General features: G+C 45.1%; 9 non-coding genes across 9 annotated transcripts; 6 read left to right on the top strand and 3 right to left on the bottom strand.

Annotated features, from left to right (window-relative positions):
- Positions 1-1418: 1418 nt before the first annotated feature.
- trnar-ccu (transfer RNA arginine (anticodon CCU)) lies at positions 1419-1491 on the top strand. Its single transcript has one exon. It is a non-coding gene; the product is annotated as a tRNA-Arg (tRNA).
- Positions 1492-5318: 3827 nt separating this feature from the next.
- On the bottom strand, positions 5319-5392 carry trnan-guu (transfer RNA asparagine (anticodon GUU)). The gene has a single exon. It is a non-coding gene; the product is annotated as a tRNA-Asn (tRNA).
- A 1191-nt stretch (positions 5393-6583) lies between these two features.
- On the top strand, positions 6584-6656 carry trnaq-cug (transfer RNA glutamine (anticodon CUG)). The gene has a single exon. It is a non-coding gene; the product is annotated as a tRNA-Gln (tRNA).
- Positions 6657-8212: 1556 nt separating this feature from the next.
- trnas-uga (transfer RNA serine (anticodon UGA)) lies at positions 8213-8294 on the bottom strand. The gene has a single exon. It is a non-coding gene; the product is annotated as a tRNA-Ser (tRNA).
- A 1543-nt stretch (positions 8295-9837) lies between these two features.
- trnan-guu (transfer RNA asparagine (anticodon GUU)) lies at positions 9838-9911 on the bottom strand. Its single transcript has one exon. It is a non-coding gene; the product is annotated as a tRNA-Asn (tRNA).
- A 946-nt stretch (positions 9912-10857) lies between these two features.
- Positions 10858-10974, top strand: LOC148642419 (U5 spliceosomal RNA). The gene has a single exon (XR_015929252.1). It is a non-coding gene; the product is annotated as a U5 spliceosomal RNA (small nuclear RNA).
- Positions 10975-11201: 227 nt separating this feature from the next.
- On the top strand, positions 11202-11343 carry LOC148642418 (U4 spliceosomal RNA). Its single transcript, XR_015929391.1, has one exon. It is a non-coding gene; the product is annotated as a U4 spliceosomal RNA (small nuclear RNA).
- A 1170-nt stretch (positions 11344-12513) lies between these two features.
- Positions 12514-12655, top strand: LOC148642417 (U4 spliceosomal RNA). Its single transcript, XR_015929481.1, has one exon. It is a non-coding gene; the product is annotated as a U4 spliceosomal RNA (small nuclear RNA).
- Positions 12656-17460: 4805 nt separating this feature from the next.
- Positions 17461-17542, top strand: trnas-cga (transfer RNA serine (anticodon CGA)). Its single transcript has one exon. It is a non-coding gene; the product is annotated as a tRNA-Ser (tRNA).
- Positions 17543-18606: the final 1064 nt, after the last annotated feature.

Raw genomic sequence — 18606 nt, 5'->3', positions numbered from 1 at the left:
AAAAGCGAGCTCGCTGCCGCCGCATTCCTCCTATAATCTAACACGGAGTGCGAGGTGGCTGCGGAAACCTTTTTAAAGTCGCTCTCCGTTAAAAAAAAAAAAACCTTTCACAAGATTCGTGCCGGCAGACAGACACGCCTCAGGGTTTAAGGCTGGCTTCACGTTCAAATGATAAAGTCCCCCAGTCCGGATGTCAAAATGCAACTTTGGCAGACAGAAAAAACAGCAACAAACCACAAATGTGGAAAAGGATTTTACAAGCTGCACCACACTGCACTTTCAAAAGCATTTACATTCGTGTTAGACGCAGGAATTGCCTTTGATTTGCGCGCTTACGAACGCCATGGAAAACGAAACAAAACTAAAGCCCTCAGCTCCTGCACTTGATTATAATGCCGTTACGTGTCGAAGCAGGAATTTACGTCATCCTACCACTGCAACACGGGGAATAGAGGGAAATGAGCACAATCTACGAATTGTCTCTAAACAGTCCCTACAGTTGTAAGACGCCTGGAAGCGTGCACCCCCATCATTAATCTTTGCGCATCTGTGCAAGGTAAACTCTGGAGCAGTCTCTGAAACGGCTCAAAGGAAACACGTGATTGATTCCATGTGCATCTGGGGTTCATTTCTTATTTACATTTAATTCAAGGGAAAGGCTTGGGTCAGTTTCAGACGGCCTCCAACAGCGAGATTCAAGCGCCCCACCTTCAGCCCAATCTGCGCCGCCAGAACGCCAACGGCTCCTCTGGTCTCTGGGGTGCGGTTGTGACCCTGTAACCTAAAGTGTTGGTGGCAGACAAATGGAGACTAACAGGTGATGTCCTAGGACATGACTACATTGTGACACTCGGTGGGGATGGTGACCATTGCTTGGAAAAGAGTGCGAGGCCCCTTTAGAAAAACATTTTGTTAACAGGCATTCTGCCTCAGCCTAAACACCTATAGCTTGCAAAGCGCATGCTATTAGACAGGCACCTCTGCAAGACCTTAAGAGTCTCTTAAACTAGTGATAGTAAGGTGTTCCCAATGGGCGATGTTTGGCTTTCAAATCATCTGTCTGTGGAAGCGCCGAGATGCAGCTGTTTAAGGCTTAGAAGCAGCTGACTGTTTCACTAGCTAGCTGATTACTGTCAGTCAGGGAGCTCAGAGGTGAAAAGCCTGTCTGAGAGACAATTCGCCGTTGTTCAGTTCAATATGTTCCGTACCAGCTCGGCGCACCTGAGATCATCTTGGTAGCCGTGTAGCTCAGATGAGTGAGAGCGTGTCTGTGTGTACCACCGTGATTGGATGCCGGTCCTTCTCAGGTCACAGTAAACCTTCTGCTGCCTAACTTTCCTAATTTTGGGGATCCCTTTGTAAAAGCAAAGGAAAAAAAAAACTGGCTCTTCATCAGCATGATCGACCCAACCCAGTGTGCCCCAGTGGCCTAATGGATAAGGCACTGGCCTCCTAAGCCAGGGTTTGTGGGTTTGAGTCCCATCTGGGGTGCTCCTGTCCCATTTTGAGCGTACAAATGTCCTTGTGATTTGCAAAGCTGCAACCCCACCTTACTCAGTGAGCGTCTCTGCTTTTCTCTCACATACAGTTGGGAGAAAAACTTTTGTAAACAGCCCTTCGGAATGATGTGGATTTCTGCATGAATGGCTCCTAACATGTGATCTTATCTTTATCTAATTCATAATAATTAATAAAGAGAGTCTGATTTAACAAACAACACACGCCCAACATTTGACATTGCTGTTTCTTTATTGACCAAATGGTTTAAAAAATCAAGGTCATTGATGGAAAAAGTACGTGAACCCTTATATTAAGGAGCTAGTGGAACCTCCTTTATGACAAAAACCTCAACCCCCACTTTCTGTAGCGGCTGGTCAGACCTGAGCAGCGGTTAGGAGGTATTTTGGCCTATTCCTCTATGAAAAACTGTTTCAGTTCATGTATATTTTTGGGATGTCTTGCACTGAACGGCCTGCTTCAGATCACGCCACAGCACTTCAATGGGATTGGGGTCAGGACTCTTACTTGGCCATCCCAAAATACGGAATTTCTTTTGTTTCAGCCACTCTGTTGTTGATGTACTCCTTTGTTTTTGTCATGCTGCATGACCCAGCGTCTTTCGAGTTTTAGATCACAGGCAGACACCCTGACATTCTGCTGTAGATTTTCCTGATACATCTTGGAATTCATCGGTCCCTCGATGATTGCAAGCCGTACAGCCTCCGCCATCCTTCCCAGGTGGGATGAGGTTTTGGAGTTGGTATGCAGTGTTTTGTTATCTCCAAACATAACGCTGTGCACATTTACCAACAAGTTCAACTTTTGTCACGTCTGTCCACAGAACATTGTTCCAGGAGTTGCTGTGGAACATCCATGTGGTCTTTAGCAAACTTGAGAGGGGCAGTGGTGGTTTTTTTGGGGGGGAGAGCAGTGGTTTCCTCCATGGTGACCTCGCATGATCACCACTCCTGTTCAGATTTCTTCTTATGGTGGACTCATGAACACAGACGTAAGACAAAGTCAACCACCTGTTCGCTAGATCCCATCCCCACTCAGCTAGTCAAAGATTCCCTCGAAGGACTGGCAGGACCTATAATTAGTATGATGAATGCATCGCTTGCGTCAGGCGTTGTACCTGATCAATTTAAGGTAGCGGTTGTTAGACCACTCCTTAAGAAGTCAAATTTGGATCCACAAGTTCTTAACAACTACAGGCCTGTCTCAAAGGTCCCATTTCAATCTAAAAGTCTTGGGAGAATAGTTGTTGCCCAACGTCAATCGTATCTGGATTCAAATAATATACTTGAGAAATTTCAGTCTGGTTTCTGAAACTGCATTAACAAGAGTCGTAAATGATATTCTCTTAGCTACTGATGCGGGGAATGCAACAGTGCTTGTGCTTCTAGATCTTAGAGCTGCCTTTGACATGGTTGACCTCTCTGTTTTGTTACACAGGCTTGAGTTTGAGGTTGGCTTATCTGGAACCGTCCTTCAGTGGTTTACTTCACATTTTACTCATCGTTTTCATTATGTTCAAATATCTAATAATTGTACTGCTTCATCAATGTCACCAGTTCAATTTGGGGTACCAGAAGATCAGTGCTGAGACCAATATTGCTCTCTCTCTCAACATGCTGCTGCTAGGTAGGATAATATGAAAAAATAATATGAACTTTCATTCATATGCTGATGACACTCAAATAAACATTTTGTTTACACCAAACGACAACTCTTCTATTATCAGTTTAGTTAAATGCATTAAGGAAGGAAATACTTGGATGTGTGAAAACTTTTTGTTACTCAACTCTGAGAAAAATGAGGATCTGTTGATCGGAGGCAACAATACTGATAGGACTACTATAACTTCAGCACTTAACTCAGAGGATTTAAACATTTGCCTCAAAGAGACAGCACGTAACCTAGGCGGCATATTAGACACAAGGCTCTTAACAACTTGCATTGTTAAGTGCCTTGGGACAACCTTGTTGTGAAAGGCGCTATATAGAAATACATTGATTTGAATTGAATTCACAATGTAAAATGTTGTGTGTGTTGTTTGTTAAACAAGACTGTCTTTATTTATCAAAAAATAAAAGGAATTTGCTAGGAATGCAAACGTTAGGTTGCGCTTCTTCATGCTGCATCGTCGGCATGAGTGGAGCTTTTTAAACGTCTGTACTTACTGTGCCCCATAAGAAATCGTTTGTCCCCGTTCAAAAGAGATTGTGCGATGTCCTGCAGTGTTCGCAAAGCAAACCTTTGACAGTTTGAAAAGAGGAATTTATTCTGCTTCCTGTGCGTGCAGTAATTACAAAGTTGAACGTCTTTACACGATTTGCTGCAGTTTTCAGTGGGCGGGCTTTGTCAGATGGCTTGGAAAAACGCACTGTGTTTCAGCTCGGGAAACATCATGAGAAGTGTCCTGCATGTTTTCTGTGTATAGCTGTCTTTTATCGCATACAGAATTCATTCGAAATCATTGATTTCTCCAATTAACAAGGGTCCCTTAAAAGATTAGTCAAAGTAACGTCTAATCGGATTAGTTTCCTTAGAGCTGGTTCAGAGTTTGCTCAAGAGTTTACCTTTCACAGATGCGCAAAGAAGAATGTTGGGGGTGCATGCTTCAAGGTGCCTTATAGCTGTAGGGAGTGATTCGAGACGATTCGTGGCGTGTGCTCGTTCCCATATACCGTACGCCCCGGGGTGCAGTGCTAGGATGACGTAAAATACCGCTTGGGCACGTAACGGCGTTATATGCAAGTGCGGGACTTGAGGGTTTTCGTTTGTTCATTTTGTTTTGCTCTGCTTTGCTTTGTTTCGTGGTCAAGAGGCGTAAGGTAAGTCGTAATCCAGGGAGAACACTGGTGGCAAACAGTCCGAGGTGAGAGGCGAGGTCCAAAGTCGAAAAGGCAGAAACGCCAGGTAGAGCTCTCAAGGAGTAGACTCAATACCAGCGGGAAGCAGGTAAAGATGGTAAAAATAGCACTGCGTACCGCACGGTGGAGTGTGTGCAGGTGGGTTAACTTGTGTGGCGGCGTTTGTTAATAATCACCCGCTGCTGGTGCTGTTTAGATTGCTTAAGAGTTGGTCTTAACTGCCTGGCGGTCATGACAAGCTCCTCTTTAAGCTGTGGTTTAGTTTTGCATTCATGTGTTTCTAGAGCAGTCATTTATGGGGGTGGGTGGGTCTTTCACAGAGGCTCAGGACAAATCCCCCGCCTGAAAGTCTAATGTGTGCGTTCAGAGAGTCACAGGTCAAGAGCCAGGCAGGAGGACAATGGACAGAAGAGCCAACGAACTAAAAATAAAAGAACAGATATGAAAAAGCCACCATCTTTTTCTTTTTGACATTTTCCGACTTTCACGCAAGCCAGGACAAAGTTGCTTGTAGCTACTTGTGGATTCAAATACTCTATCGAGTGCTTTGATGAGTTTTTGCAATTTGATTGTCGTCCTGTCAGCCTGTTTCTGTTTTTTTTTTCAATCTAGGGATGGAAAGTATGAGGGAAATGATGGAGCAATCAATAACCGCTCCGGAAAAATGGCAGAAAGAAATGGTCCGTCACTAAGGACATTTGTGAAGCAGAGGACTGACATCACCACAAAGGCGACACATTCTGCTGATGGTTTTGGTGAATAATGATTGAGGCGCGTTAAGAGAAAGGTAGCTGTGTCAGCATGCGTAGGCTGCAAAGGATCAAGCAAAGGTTTACTCCATGCTGAAAAGAGAAGAAAAGAAGCACAACGTTTCGACTGTGGAGCCTTCTGCGCCATCTTCTTTAGCGGTGATGATGTTTACATTGGAAAAACAGAGACATGCGTCCCTGGGTGGGCTTGAACCACCAACCTTTCGGTTAACAGCCGAACGCGCTAACCGATTGCGCCACAGAGACTGACGGCCGCTTGTGCTCCCTACATTTGCAGGTTTATGGTCAAAGAAAATAATCACTTGCGCTTCTTGCAGCCGGCAATCTTTTTCCACTGACAACCAAGAAATGGATTTCATCTTTCACAAGCTGTATGGATTTCTTCAAAAACAAGTTATTCCAGAAAGGAAATGAATTCTTGCATTAAACTGAACCAAGCTGTACATGTTTGTCTGAAATGAGACATTCGGCACAACAAGACACGGAGAGAGGCACCGCTGGTATTCAGACCCAGGATCGCCTGCTTACCAGGCAGGCACTTTAAGCCACTAGGGAACAGCGCCAGCGGAGCACCGCGCTTTTACAGACACTTGGACACATCTGCATTCGGTGTGCACTTAACCTGCTCTCTGAGCCCGTTGCCTCCGTCCCATTTAATAGCAGAACTGACGCCAAGAGAAATGATGAGAAATGGCATTTATCTGGCACTTCTCATGTCCAAGGAGCTCAATGCCCTTGACACCTCCCCAAGGCGACAGAGCTGTGCATTCTTTGGCGACAACATTTTTTCTTTTGTTTTATTTCTATAGTTATTGATAGAATAAAAACGATATGTCATGTACTGTAAGGGAAATGTCTCTTTTCATGGGGAAAGCTAGCACCAGCAAATGTTGTGTTTAGAAGAAGTGATTTAACATGACACGTGACCTAATTTACCGGAGCAAAAGCTCACCCAGCAAGCCCTGCTTTACTTCTACAGGAGAGAAGTACTGTAGAGTCTGCAAGATGTTCAGCTGGGTACCTACGTCAGCATGCCTCGGCTGCAAAGGAACAAGTAATAGGTTTATTGCATGCTGAAAAGAGAAAAACGGAAACAGCGTTTCGACTGTGAGGTCTTCTCACACCTGAAGAAGCCTCACACCTGTAAAAGGCTCCATGGTTTTCTTTCTTCTCTTTTCAACATGGAATACACCTATTGTCTGCAAGATGTGACAATTTCATGGTGTTTTGGAAGAAAACCTTTTTTCTTTGAATTCAAAATCAATCGGAATTTCAGCACGACACATCAACACTTTTTCTGTTTTAAGGAGATGATATTTTAAACCTGATAAAAATAGTAGGAAACACAAGTTTCTTGCTGTGAAAATTTAGATGGGGAAGTGTACTACTAGTAGCAGTGTAGAGCTCTCTGTGGTGGAGTGCAAGCACGTGTTCTATGGGCCAGTGGCGTAATGGATAACGCTTCTGACTCTGGATCAGAAGATTGTAAGTTCGAGTCCTGCCTGGCTCGTGAGGCTTTTAAACCTCTCAGGTTCCTCGGTAACAGGTTGCCGTCATGTATATGAACTATAGAAAAGCATTTGCCACAACCCGTAAATTAGCACGCAAGTGCGGGCTGGTGAACACAGAACTGTATGGAGATCATCTCCAGCTCCGAGCTCAATTGCAATGAAAAAACATGCAGAAAAGAACTGGAGAGCAGCTGAATTTGTGCTCAGTAGGGTGGGGAGGACTCAGCATTGCTATTGTTCTAATTGGCATGAACTGCAGGGGATCTGAATCAGAACATGTCAGATAGTTCGATCATTGCGTCAATATGTAGGCCACGTTAATACAGAATTATTACTTTGTCTGTCTCGTCTTTGTATATAGCTGAATGTCCCTGACAATTTCATGTTAGTTTTTAAGAACGACATTGGTGCTAATATATACATATATAGCATATAAGGAACACGTAAATGTTTAGTCCATGCTGAAAAGATAAGAAAACCGCCACAACGTTTCATCTTGGAATAAATCTTTACTTGTTGTTTTGCAGCCTACCCATTCTGACCTAACTCCTCCCTTGAAATTCCCTAACAGATAAGGGTACGTAACGGCTCATGCGATGCTCAGTTGCAATTTGTCCCAAAACAAACAAGAACAGCAGCTGAGGGTTTGAGTTTGAACATGCACTGTATTAAAGCAGCTTTTATTTCCATTGATAAATGCTAGATATTCCTACAGAGATTCTCCAGGTGAGTAAGCGATTCCTGTTTCTGTTTCTATTTCTGTTTCATATATATACATTATATATATATATGTTACATGTGTCTCTGCAATAGTATAAATGTGTTATACACTATCAGGGGCTGCTTTTTTGTGCACCTCATCTACAACAAGGGTTTTTTTTTCATTTATGTTTGTGGACCTTCACCATTTGAGGAAGTGAGTTAGATAAGAAAGTTACAGGTATGGTGAGCAATGACTGACAAAGGCACGTACTGCGTATTCCTTACAGAAGTGTAAGCAATTTGTTCTAAAAAACACCGGCTAAAGTCCAACATCGTTAGCAATCTTATTACTTAAACAGAATTAACATCAATAAACTGTAAGGTGCTGGTACATGCGAGTAGATTTGATCTTCTATTAAACAAAAATGCAATTACAGCTCTAAAAAGGTCAACCTAGACTTCTGTAACAGATCTGTTCAGGTCATCGCTGTTTCTCTGACCTTGTGAGTCTTTGGAATTTTAAAAGTGTATTTTGCTTGCCTTTCATGTGGTCTGTGTACAAGTCACTGTGGCGTATGCGGTCCTACACAGCCTTGCTATAGACGTGACGAGCCTCCGCTATGTTGCAATGGAGAACAGGTTCAGTACGGAGCTGCCGAGAAAATTCAGCTGGAAAGCTCGTTGCAGAAAAGCATTGTTATCTGTGTCCAGCGGCAAAGCGTCCTTCGTGGGTGCTGAAGAATCGATTTCACAGGCTGCGGGTCCAGGCGATTTAGAGTGTTAAAGGTCCCAGCGAAAACGAAACGGCGCTGGTCCTTTTACACGCACGCACGCAACCAAATGCAAAGGACGCCGTAGTCGGCAGGATTTGAACCTGCGCGGGGAGACCCCAACAGATTTCAAGTCCGTCACCTTAACCACTCGGCCACGAGTACAGCGAGCGCCGCGGCCGCTGCCTTCTTGCTACAATGGAACAGGGAGTGCGAGGCGGCGGCAGCAGCGGAGGCAACTTTTTTCAAGTTCGCTCTCCGTTTAAGAAACCTTTTACGCCATACGTGCAAGCACACACACACACACACACCTCAGAGGACTTAAGGGTGGCTTCAAGTTGGAATGATAAAGTCTCCCCGTTCGGACATGAAAACAGAACATTCTTAGACAGAAAGCAATCAACAACGGAGACATGTGGACGACGATTTTAGTCACTGCACTTTGAATAGCATTTTTACTCCAGTTACAGGAGATGCACCAATGGCCCTTGACCTACGCTCTTACCAATGCCTTGAACATTCAAACAAAACAGCCCTCAAGTCCTGCGGTTTAATATAACGCTGTTACGTGTCGAGGCAGTATTTGACTCTGTCCTACCGTTGAGACACGGGGCGTATATGGAAACGAACACATGCTACGGATCGTCTCTAATCGGTCCCTACAGTTGGAAGGCTCCTTGAAGCGTGCACCCCCATCATTCATCTTTGCGCATCTGTGAAAGGTAGACTCTTGAGCAATGTTTGAGCCAGCTCTAAGGCAACTAGTGCTATTGGACAGACACCTCTGGAAGATCCTAAGAGTCTCTTAACACCACTTCCAGCAGCAAGCTTAATTGTTCGCTGGAGGTCTCCCACCCAGGTACTGACCAGGCAAAGAATCACCAGTACATTGAATGAGGAAGTTAATCCTGAAATCCAATTACATATCTCAAGGTAAGACAAATCCATAAGAACATGTCTTAGTATTACTTCGTTTACATTAGTATGGCACTGAGTTGGAGCTCCTCTTTAAGCTGTGGTTTAGTTTTGCATTCATGTGTTTCTAGAGCAGTTATTTATGGGGGTGGGTGGGTCTTTCACAGAGGCTCAGGACAAATCCCCCGCCTGAAAGTCTAATGTGTGCGTTCAGACAGTCACAGGTCAAGAGCCAGGCAGGAGGACAATGGACAGAAGAGCCAACGAACTAAAAATAAAAGAACAGATATGAAAAAGCCACCATCTTTTTCTTTTTGACATTTTCCGACTTTCATGCAAGCCAGGACAAAGTTGCTCGTAGCTACTTGTGGATTCAAATACTCTATCGAGTGCTTTGATGAGTTTTTGCAATTTGATTGTCGTCCTGTCAGCCTGTTTCTGTTTTTTTTTTTTTTCAATCTAGGGATGGAAAGTATGAGGGAAATGATGGAGCAATCAATAACCGCTCCGGAAAAATGGCAGAAAGAAATGGTCCGTCACTAAGGACATTTGTGAAGCAGAGGAGTGACATCACCACAAAGGCGACACATTCTGCTGATGGTTTTGGTGAATAATGATTGAGGCGCGTTAAGAGAAAGGTAGCTGTGTCAGCATGCGTAGGCTGCAAAGGATCAAGCAAAGGTTTACTCCATGCTGAAAAGAGAAGAAAAGAAGCACAACGTTTCGACTGTGGAGCCTTCTGCGCCATCTTCTTTAGCGGTGATGATGTTTACATTGGAAAAACTGAGACATGCGTCCCTGGGTGGGCTTGAACCACCAACCTTTCGGTTAACAGCCGAACGCGCTAACCGATTGCGCCACAGAGACTGACGGCCGCTTGTGCTCCCTACATTTGCAGGTTTATGGTCAAAGAAAACAATCACTTGCGCTTCTTGCAGCCGGCAATCTTTTTCCACTGACAACCAAGAAATGGATTTCATCTTTCACAAGCTGTATGGATTTTGAAATGTATGGACGATGCCAGGTGTCCCACAACACCACAGCGCCGACACACCTTTGGTTGTCCCACATAAAAAACATAGCCATTGCAGGCGCCCAGCCGGATTGTAGAGGGCAGGTGCCTTAAGCCTCCATTTACATTGTCCGGTAGCAAGCGAACCTCGAATTTCCTTGCTCCTGTTTTTATACCGTCAACATCTCTAACCTCAGTTCCATGGTGGACGGTGCAGTACTGCTTAAGCCAGGTGTGAATGTCCTCCGTCTTTGCCAGTTCCGAGAACATAACAACATGCACCGTTTTCCTCTCTCTCTGTGTCAGAGGCTGCAAGTTGATCTTCTCAAGGGCAGGAACTTTCCCTCTTTTTGCCTCAAACACATCCACACATTGTTCAAACAGAGAATAGGTAGCAAAAACAACCTCAAATGCTTTCTGACCTGGGAGAGCGAAGATGAAATCCAAGTGCCGAGGTTCAAAGCCACGTTCCTTCTGTAACACTTTTCTGCTGAACTGCATACGATCCATGAAGAGGTCATCCAAAAGCTCAAAACGTACAGCATTCTTGCGGGATCCAAAGGTTGCCATCTCAAACTGCAAAACAAACACTGCTTCCACAAAACAAGAAAACAATCCAACTACTCTAACTACAGGCTGATCAAGGTATCTCCCCTGCCAGGTAAGCCGAGAGCCGCAGGCGATGAGCCCAGAGCTGAACGGGCCCCACTGGCTCGTTTGTAAGGCCAGGTGCATTGCCAACCACGACCGGCAGGGCAGAGGCCTTGAAGGCGGCCTGGGCTCCTGCAGCTGTCCAGCCACGCACTCTGGTTTCTCTTCATCTCGTACAAATCTTTTGCCTTTTACTAAAGATTTCCATGGAGAGGAACATGAATGAGTTCCATACAATTTTTGTGCTTCCCTGCCTTCGGGTGGGGCGCAGCTGGGCTGGTCAAAGAGAGAAACTAAAACCGCTCACAATCGCTCTTATTACGGCGACTGTGGCCGTCTGCTCTGCGAGTCCTCGGTCTCCGCCTCTCTGATTGGCGCTCTTTTCTTTGGGGGGCGGGAATATGCTGTGAAATATGAAGCGTTACAGCAACGACATGCCATGAGACGATTGATAACGATTTCCATAGGATCCCCGCGGTTGCCTGGCAACCGTCAGCTTTGCGCAGTGGCAGTATCGTAGCCTGTGAGGTTTAGCCGAGGCGCGATTATTGCTAGTTGAAAACTTTTCCCAATACCCCGCTTCCGCCGGTTTGCAATACAATCGGCGAAAGCAATTTTTGACAGTCTCGTCAGAGACTGAGCAAGGTGTTTAAAGACAGATTTTGTCATGGTAACATCATGGTAGAAAGAAACAAGCTTGTTACGTCTCAACAGAAACGCTCTTTAGCTCTTTCAGCGTTATGCAGAGAACAGCGTCTGTCGAGATCACTTTTGAGTCAGCGCGAAACGCCGTGTGCTGTCAGTTTGATTTCATATTGCTCGTAGCGGCGCCCGGCTTTTGTCTGTCAAACGTTAGGTTGCGCTTCTTCATGCTGCATCGTCGGCATGAGTGGAGCTTTTTAAACGTCTGTACTTACTGCGCCCCATAAGAAATCGTTTGTCCCCGTTCAAAAGAGATTGTGCGATGCCCTGCAGCGTTCGCAAAGCAAACCTTTGACAGTTTGAAAAGAGGAATTTATTCTGCTTCCTGTGCGTGCAGTAGTTACAAAGTTGAACGTCTTTACACGATCTGCTGCAGTTTTCAGTGGGCGGGCTTTGTCAGATGGCTTGGAAAAACGCACTGTGTTTCGGCTCGGGAAACATCATGAGCAGTGTCCTGCATGTTTTCTGTGTATAGCTGTCTTTTAACGCATACAGAATTCATTCGAAATCATTGTAAGATTCTCCCTCAGTTCCGTTGTGCAGTGCTTTACCTCTTTCAAAAGGCTTCACTTTCCTAGTCACATTCCAAGGCTCATCGAACCCGGGCTGTTTCCTCCAGCGGTATAGTATTGCAGTGAGACAGCACGATGCCTGCAAGACTATGTCACACTAAACGCCACAGATTGTGTTTGTCCGTTCGTGTCAGTCGTCCTGCAGCCACGGGAAGTGGGACACAAACATGCTGCAATGCTTTCAGGACGTTAGGATTTGTTTGTGCAACATCCGAGAAGAGTACTTGTGGCTTGAATGTGAACTGTACGTGCCCGCCCCCTTTCCTCTGTAGTGCATGAGTTCCTCCCGGCATGCCCTTCGTCATTGTTCTGTCATCTTGTATTTAAAGGGTTGTATTTCTGCTGCTGAAAATAAGCAACGGTTTTCTCACAACGCCCTTTGTTCCCGACGGAGCCCTTGTCTGTCATGAAATTCTTCAAAACCTCAAGCTAGAAGAAGAAGACGACAAATATGAAGCGTTACAGCAACGACATGCCATGAGACGATTGATAACGATTTCCATAGGATCCCCGCGGTTGCCTGGCAACCGTCAGATTTGTGCATTGGCAGTATCGTAGCCTGTGAGGTTTAGCCGAGGCGCGATTATTGCTAGTTGAAAACTTTTCCCAATACCCCGCTTCCGCCGGTTTGCAATACAATCGGTGAAAGCAATTTTTGACAGTCTCGTCAGAGCGTGACATAGTGTTGCAGGCATCGTGCTGTCTAACTGCAATACTATACCGCTGGAGGAAACAGCCCGGGTTCAATGAGCCTTGGAATGTGACTAGGAAAGTGAAGCCTTTTGAAAGAGGTAATGTCGACGCTTTTTTAACAGAGCACCAAAAAAGCGTCTTTTTTGAAGGCCTGGGTACTGAGCATTGGTGGTTCAGTGGTAGAATTCTCACTTCCCACGTGGGAGGCTCTGGTTCGATTCCCAGCCAAAGCAGTGGCTTTTGCAGTGAGCGGCTCCATCACTTGCATCCCCTTGCAACTCGCAACTGAAAACCCACTGAAGCAAAGCATTTGTTAGCCAGGTCAGTACCCGGATGAGGGTGAGCTACAGGGAAAAACAAAGTTTCCAGCTGGAAGCGGTGTTAATGGTGCCGGTGGGGGGGTGCTCACCCTGAGGTCTGTGTGGGTCCCAATGCCCCAGCATAGTGACGGAGACGCTGTGTTGTAAAAGGGCGCTGTCTCTTGGATGAGATGTAAAACCGAGGTCACAGCGCTCTGTGGTCATTAAAAATGACCACCAAAACCTTTGACAAAAGCTCTTGGTAATTGATGGTCTTCAATAATGCTTCTCCTTTAGGTACATTTTAAATCAGCTGAAAAATGCTGTGAAATGGGGGGTCACTTCACGCCAGTGTAGGATTTGGGTTACAAGAAACATGAAACTGCACGAGAAAGCCCGTACACTGAATTACACGGCTTTCTATTCAAAGGAGGGCAAAAGAAATTCCCTGAGTTCGATTTTTTGCAGCACAGAGAGGATTGCTGTCGTGAGGCTGGTTAGCTCAGTTGGTTAGAGCGTGGTGCTAATACCGCCAAGGTCGTGGGTTCGATCTCCATACAGGCCAGGTCGTTTTCTCCTCTCTTACAAAAGCTGTTAGGTTCCTTTCCGTGGTGAGATGGGTTGTCATGCAACGCTGCCACATAGTGCCGACAGACAATTAAATGACAAAAATGAAGAGAGTTAAAGCAGCTGGAAAGGTTTTCTTACAACTTTTGAGCTGACACAGTTTTGGAAAATGTTTTCTTCACGCTGCACTGTACCACATAGGCAGCCAAGAGTCTCCAAAACAAAACAGAATTGACAGTCATATAATGTCCATTAACCCCGGTTTTAAACAGACTCATGTCTGCCATCATAAGAATATGAGTCCAATATTTTAGAATATAGTCAGAATGTCTTCTAACCTTACCTGTGGTGTCTTTAATCCCTATTGCTCAACGCATGGTGTACGTACTGCATACATGTGTCTTGAGAATGAGGAATGGGCCCCTGAGACATTTACCTGTTTCACAAATGATCGTATTTTACTAGAGATTCTGTTTGGGATTCAGATGTGCATTCGGACAGCAATTCCTTTCAAGAAATGATACATTCTGGATGAGGTCAAAGGTGCTGGAACACTGTATTTAGGATGTGTTTGCAGTGATTGTGTCTCCTGCTTCAACGCAGTGATATATAGATGTGCTCCTGTAATTTATTGGTACATGCCCAGGGCAGTAAGTAGTCTGAGGATTTATTTCCAGACGGCATAGAGCAGTGAAGCAGTGAAGTAGTGCAACACACTGGATCATTATATTATTAGAATCTATTCTACTTAAATTATTACATTATACACAACTTGAGCTCTCAGCACCGTACTGAGCCCAGGTGTTTTTCTAAAGCTGTCAGGTGCAGTTCATTTACATGAAGGAAATCTCTTACTGGGTACGATTACAATGCAGTAAGTAGCACAGGCTACTTAGGGAGTAGGCTGATGTGTTTAAAAACAACCAGCGCCAGGCAGGAGTCGAACCTCCAAACTCCTAATCCATAGTCAGATACATTATCCATTGCACCACTGGCCCTGGTGTGCCACTGCAGGACTGTAAGCCAGTGAGCTTAGCACTGCAACTAGTAAAATATTACCCCCGGTCCATTCTTTTCCAAAAGTGAGAAACACCTGTTTTCTACATTTTGTCTGTTTTAAAACCATATCTCTTTAAACCAAACCAAGAGTTTGTCTTTTGCACTGATATTCTGATTCATTTCGATTTCAAAGAAAAAAAAAAAACATTACCTTCCAAAGCATCATAAAATTGTCCCTTCCTCCAGACTCTACTTCTCTCTTGTAGTAGTACAGCAGACCTTTCCAGGTGAGCAGATCAAAGAGTCCGAAATGAGCTTCCTCCATCAAGCAAAGTACCTGAACATGACTCTGTCATCATAAAAGCGCCCCTGTAATAAAGAAATTAAATCCGAAATCAAGAAGGCAGTTGCCTACTGAAATACAAGAAGTCATAAATTTTAACCTAGCAACACATTAAAGGCTGCATCTATACAAGTACGATTCTAGAAATGCTCACCAGATTACGTTTTAAGAAAGAACTGCGCCTCAGGTTCCGCCGAGATCTTAACTCGGATGGCAGGATTCAGAGTCTGGAGTGTGGAATGATGGCGCACGGAGGGTCCACATACTGTGGATCCCTCAGTGATCTTCCGCGTATTCAAACCGCCAGCGTGTGACTCCCCTGTCCCCGTGACCTCATTGCTCTGCTCTCGCCTCTGTGCAGCTGAGCCCGACTCATGGTAAAGTGGAAAAAAATATGCCCTCACCGTGAGATTTACTCTGGAGTGAGGATAGTTGTTACCTTATTATCGTTGAAACGGATGTATATGATATGGCGACTAGGTTCTTCTCCATTAGCAGGCTTAAGGTTAAAGAAAAAAACATTGCTGACTTCTTTTTTTTTTGCCAGCCGCGAACGCTGATTAGCGAGGTTTGTACTTCATGTTTTGCAACTTGCATCCATTTTAAGAAAAACAAGTCGTTCAAGACAGGAAATGAATACTTGCATTTAATTAAGTCTAGACGTATGCGGTTGTCCATAATGACCAGTTCTGTTCGAGAACACAGAACAAAAAAAGGCACCGCTGGGATTCTGACCCAGGATTTCCTGTTTACTAGACAGGCGCTTTAACCAACTAAGCCACGGCGCCCCGGGAGTGCTGTCTTTTTGCAGCCACTTGGACACACCACTCAGACACATCTGCATTCGGTGTGTGCTCCACGTGCTCGCTGAGCAAGTTGCCACCTTTAAATACAATAGCAACATCGACACCAAGAGAAAGGATGACAAATGGCTTTTATCTGGAACTTTTCATGTCCAAGGAGCTCAATGTGCTTTCTGTGTACAACAGGGCCACTGAACTCCACACTGGCCACTGAACCACAGCAGTGGCTTGCTGGCTTGACATCTCCCAAGGAAAATGTTGAAATCGCATGTGGAACAGGAAAATGACCCTCGAGTATGAGGGAAAAAAAAGAAAAAGATCAACTGGAGTGTGCCAACCCATGTCAGGACAGCCCAGTTTTGTTGACGAGGTGGCCGAGTGGTTAAGGCATGGGGTCGAATCCCATCCTTGTCGCTCTCCATGTCTGACACGTGTGCCCGTTCGGTGTTGGCCCTCCTGTTCTTTGCTCCGGTACTAGAGCCGTACATTTTCTAGCGGTGGCTGAACATGGTATAGTAGGCTAACGTCGGTATCGAGCAGTGACAGTAACAGTATTTACATGCCGCTGCTGCCAAGTGGCTCTGGGTTGAGACCGCGTTTTCACTTACTTGCAACGCAAACGGAGAAAGCGATTTTTGACAGTCTCTTGAGAGACTGCACTAGGTGTTTAGGGATAGACTTTGTCAGTTCCCCCTGGGATGATGGCCTCTCAAATAGTTTGTGATTCCTCTAGACGTTTATACAGTAGAAGCCTGCTTCGTGGCTTAAATCCAAGCTAATGTAACGAGTTAGAGGTCTGATGCAGAACTGCGAATTCAATGAACGGGAACAGTACAGTACATTGGACTGTATGTGTGAGGAAAGCTGCCCCCTTCTGTCCCTTGTCGACCGAACAGAGGACTGTAAAGGATACCGCCAAGAAACTTTAGGATGCTGGTTGGAATACAGCTCCAAAGAAGCCCCTTTGGGTGTTATGTCATCAAAAAGTAAGAACAGCGACTCTCCCTTTGATCAAATGCGCAACAGAGCTGTTTTCCGTGGAGCAGGTTTCAGACCCGTAGACCTGTTTTATTTGTAGGGCAGGGCGCATTCCCAAATGCGAATCTCCTTTTTTAGAAATGCTTTGGGCGGCGTGAAGTGAAAATAAGAAATGGGCTCCAGATGCACATGGAAGCAATCAAGTGTTTCATCAGAGCTGTTTCAAAGACTGCTCAAGAGCTTTCCTTTCACAGAGGCGCAATGATTAATGATGGGGGTGCACCCTTCAATGCGCCTTACGACTCTAGGGAGTGATTGAGACGATTCGTAGCGTGTGCTCATTTCCCTCTATTCCCCGTGTTGCAGTGGTAGGATGACGTAAATGCCTGCTTCGACACGTAACTGCGTTATAATCAAGTGCAGGAGCTGAGGGCTTTTGTTTTGTTTCGTTTTCCATGGCGTTTGTAAGCACGCAAATCAAAGGCAATTCCTGCGTCTAACAGGAATGTAAATGCTTTTGAAAGTGCAGTGTGGTGCAGCTTGTAAAATCCTTATCCACATTTGTGGTTTGTTGCTGTTTTTTCTGTCTGCCAAAGCTGCATTTTGACATCCGGACGGGGAGACTTTATCATTTGAACGTGAAGCCAGCCTTAAACCCTCTGAGGCGTGTCTGTCTGCCGGCACGTATTTTGTCAAAGGTATTTTTTTTTAACGGAGAGCGACTTTGAAAAGGTTTCCGCAGCCACGTCGCACTCCGTGTTAGATTAAAGGAGGAATGCGGCGATGGCGAACTCGCTGTAGTCGTGGCCGAGTGGTTAAGGCGATGGATTCGAAATCCGTTGGGGACTCCCCGCGTAGGTTTGAATCCTGCTGACTATGGCGTCTGCCGCACGTCTTCTTGTGCCTGCGCGGCAAAGGCGAAGTGCCGCTTCTCCTTTCCTGGTACTATAAAAACGCTAAATCGCTTGGCCCTGCTGCCATGGAAATGAGTTCTTCAGATAACCACACATCTTGCGTTTGCACCTCTGGTGTTCTACTTATGCCTTTGAAAACCTAATGAATAAAACTGAAAGAACCGGCACAATATGTAGGTGCTCGTAAAGCACGCATTAAAGAACTGTTAACAGCAAGGGTTTCAGTGGGTTAACTGAGGAGAAGGCGTGATCGCTAATTGTTGACTTTGTATTTGGTGTTAGAAACATTCTTACTGTGCATGACGTGCAACAAATGTAGCCACAGAAATTGCATCACGCTTTCATGTATGCTATTGCAGACACCAACGTTGCCTAGATAGAAAACCGAAATAGCCGTGGGTTTGCTTTTGGTCTGAAGGATCTCTCTTCGAATCTCTATCATTTGTCAATGGAAGTAAAAGGCGCTGCAATTTCATACGTTCAGAATCAAACCCGCAGCTGTTGTTCGACTTTATTTCTTGACTAATTACAACTGAGTGTCGCATGAGCAGTTACGTAAACTTGTCTGGTATATTTGAACACAAATGCCGTTCTTCAATTAAAACTAACAGTACATTGTCAGGGACATTCAGTTCTATACAAACAAGAGACAGACAAGAGAATATTTCTACCGTTCATGTGGACTACGTGTTGACTTACTGATCGGAATAATTGAAAAGTTCGGGTTCATAGCCGATGCAGTGCGTGCTAATTAGAACAGCAAAGCTGAGCTCTCAGCACCGTACTGAGCCCAGGTGTTTTTCTAAAGCTGTCAGGTGCAGTTCATTTACATGAAGGAAATCTCTTACTGGGTACTATTACAATGCAGTAAGTAGCACAGACTACTTAGGGAGTAGCCCGGTGCATTTAAAAACAACCCGAGCCAGGCAGGAGTCGAACCTATAATCTCCTGATCCCTAGTCAGACGCGTTATCCAGTGTGATACTGCAGGACTGTAACCCAGTGAGATCAGCACTGCAACTAGTAAAA

This window comes from Lepisosteus platostomus, chromosome 22 (assembly GCF_059453375.1).
Source record: "Lepisosteus platostomus isolate fLepPlt1 chromosome 22, fLepPlt1.hap1, whole genome shotgun sequence".
NCBI lineage: Eukaryota > Metazoa > Chordata > Actinopteri > Semionotiformes > Lepisosteidae > Lepisosteus > Lepisosteus platostomus.
The sequence above is the reverse complement of the archived record's forward strand: the minus strand, read 5'-3'. Positions and strand labels throughout refer to the sequence as shown.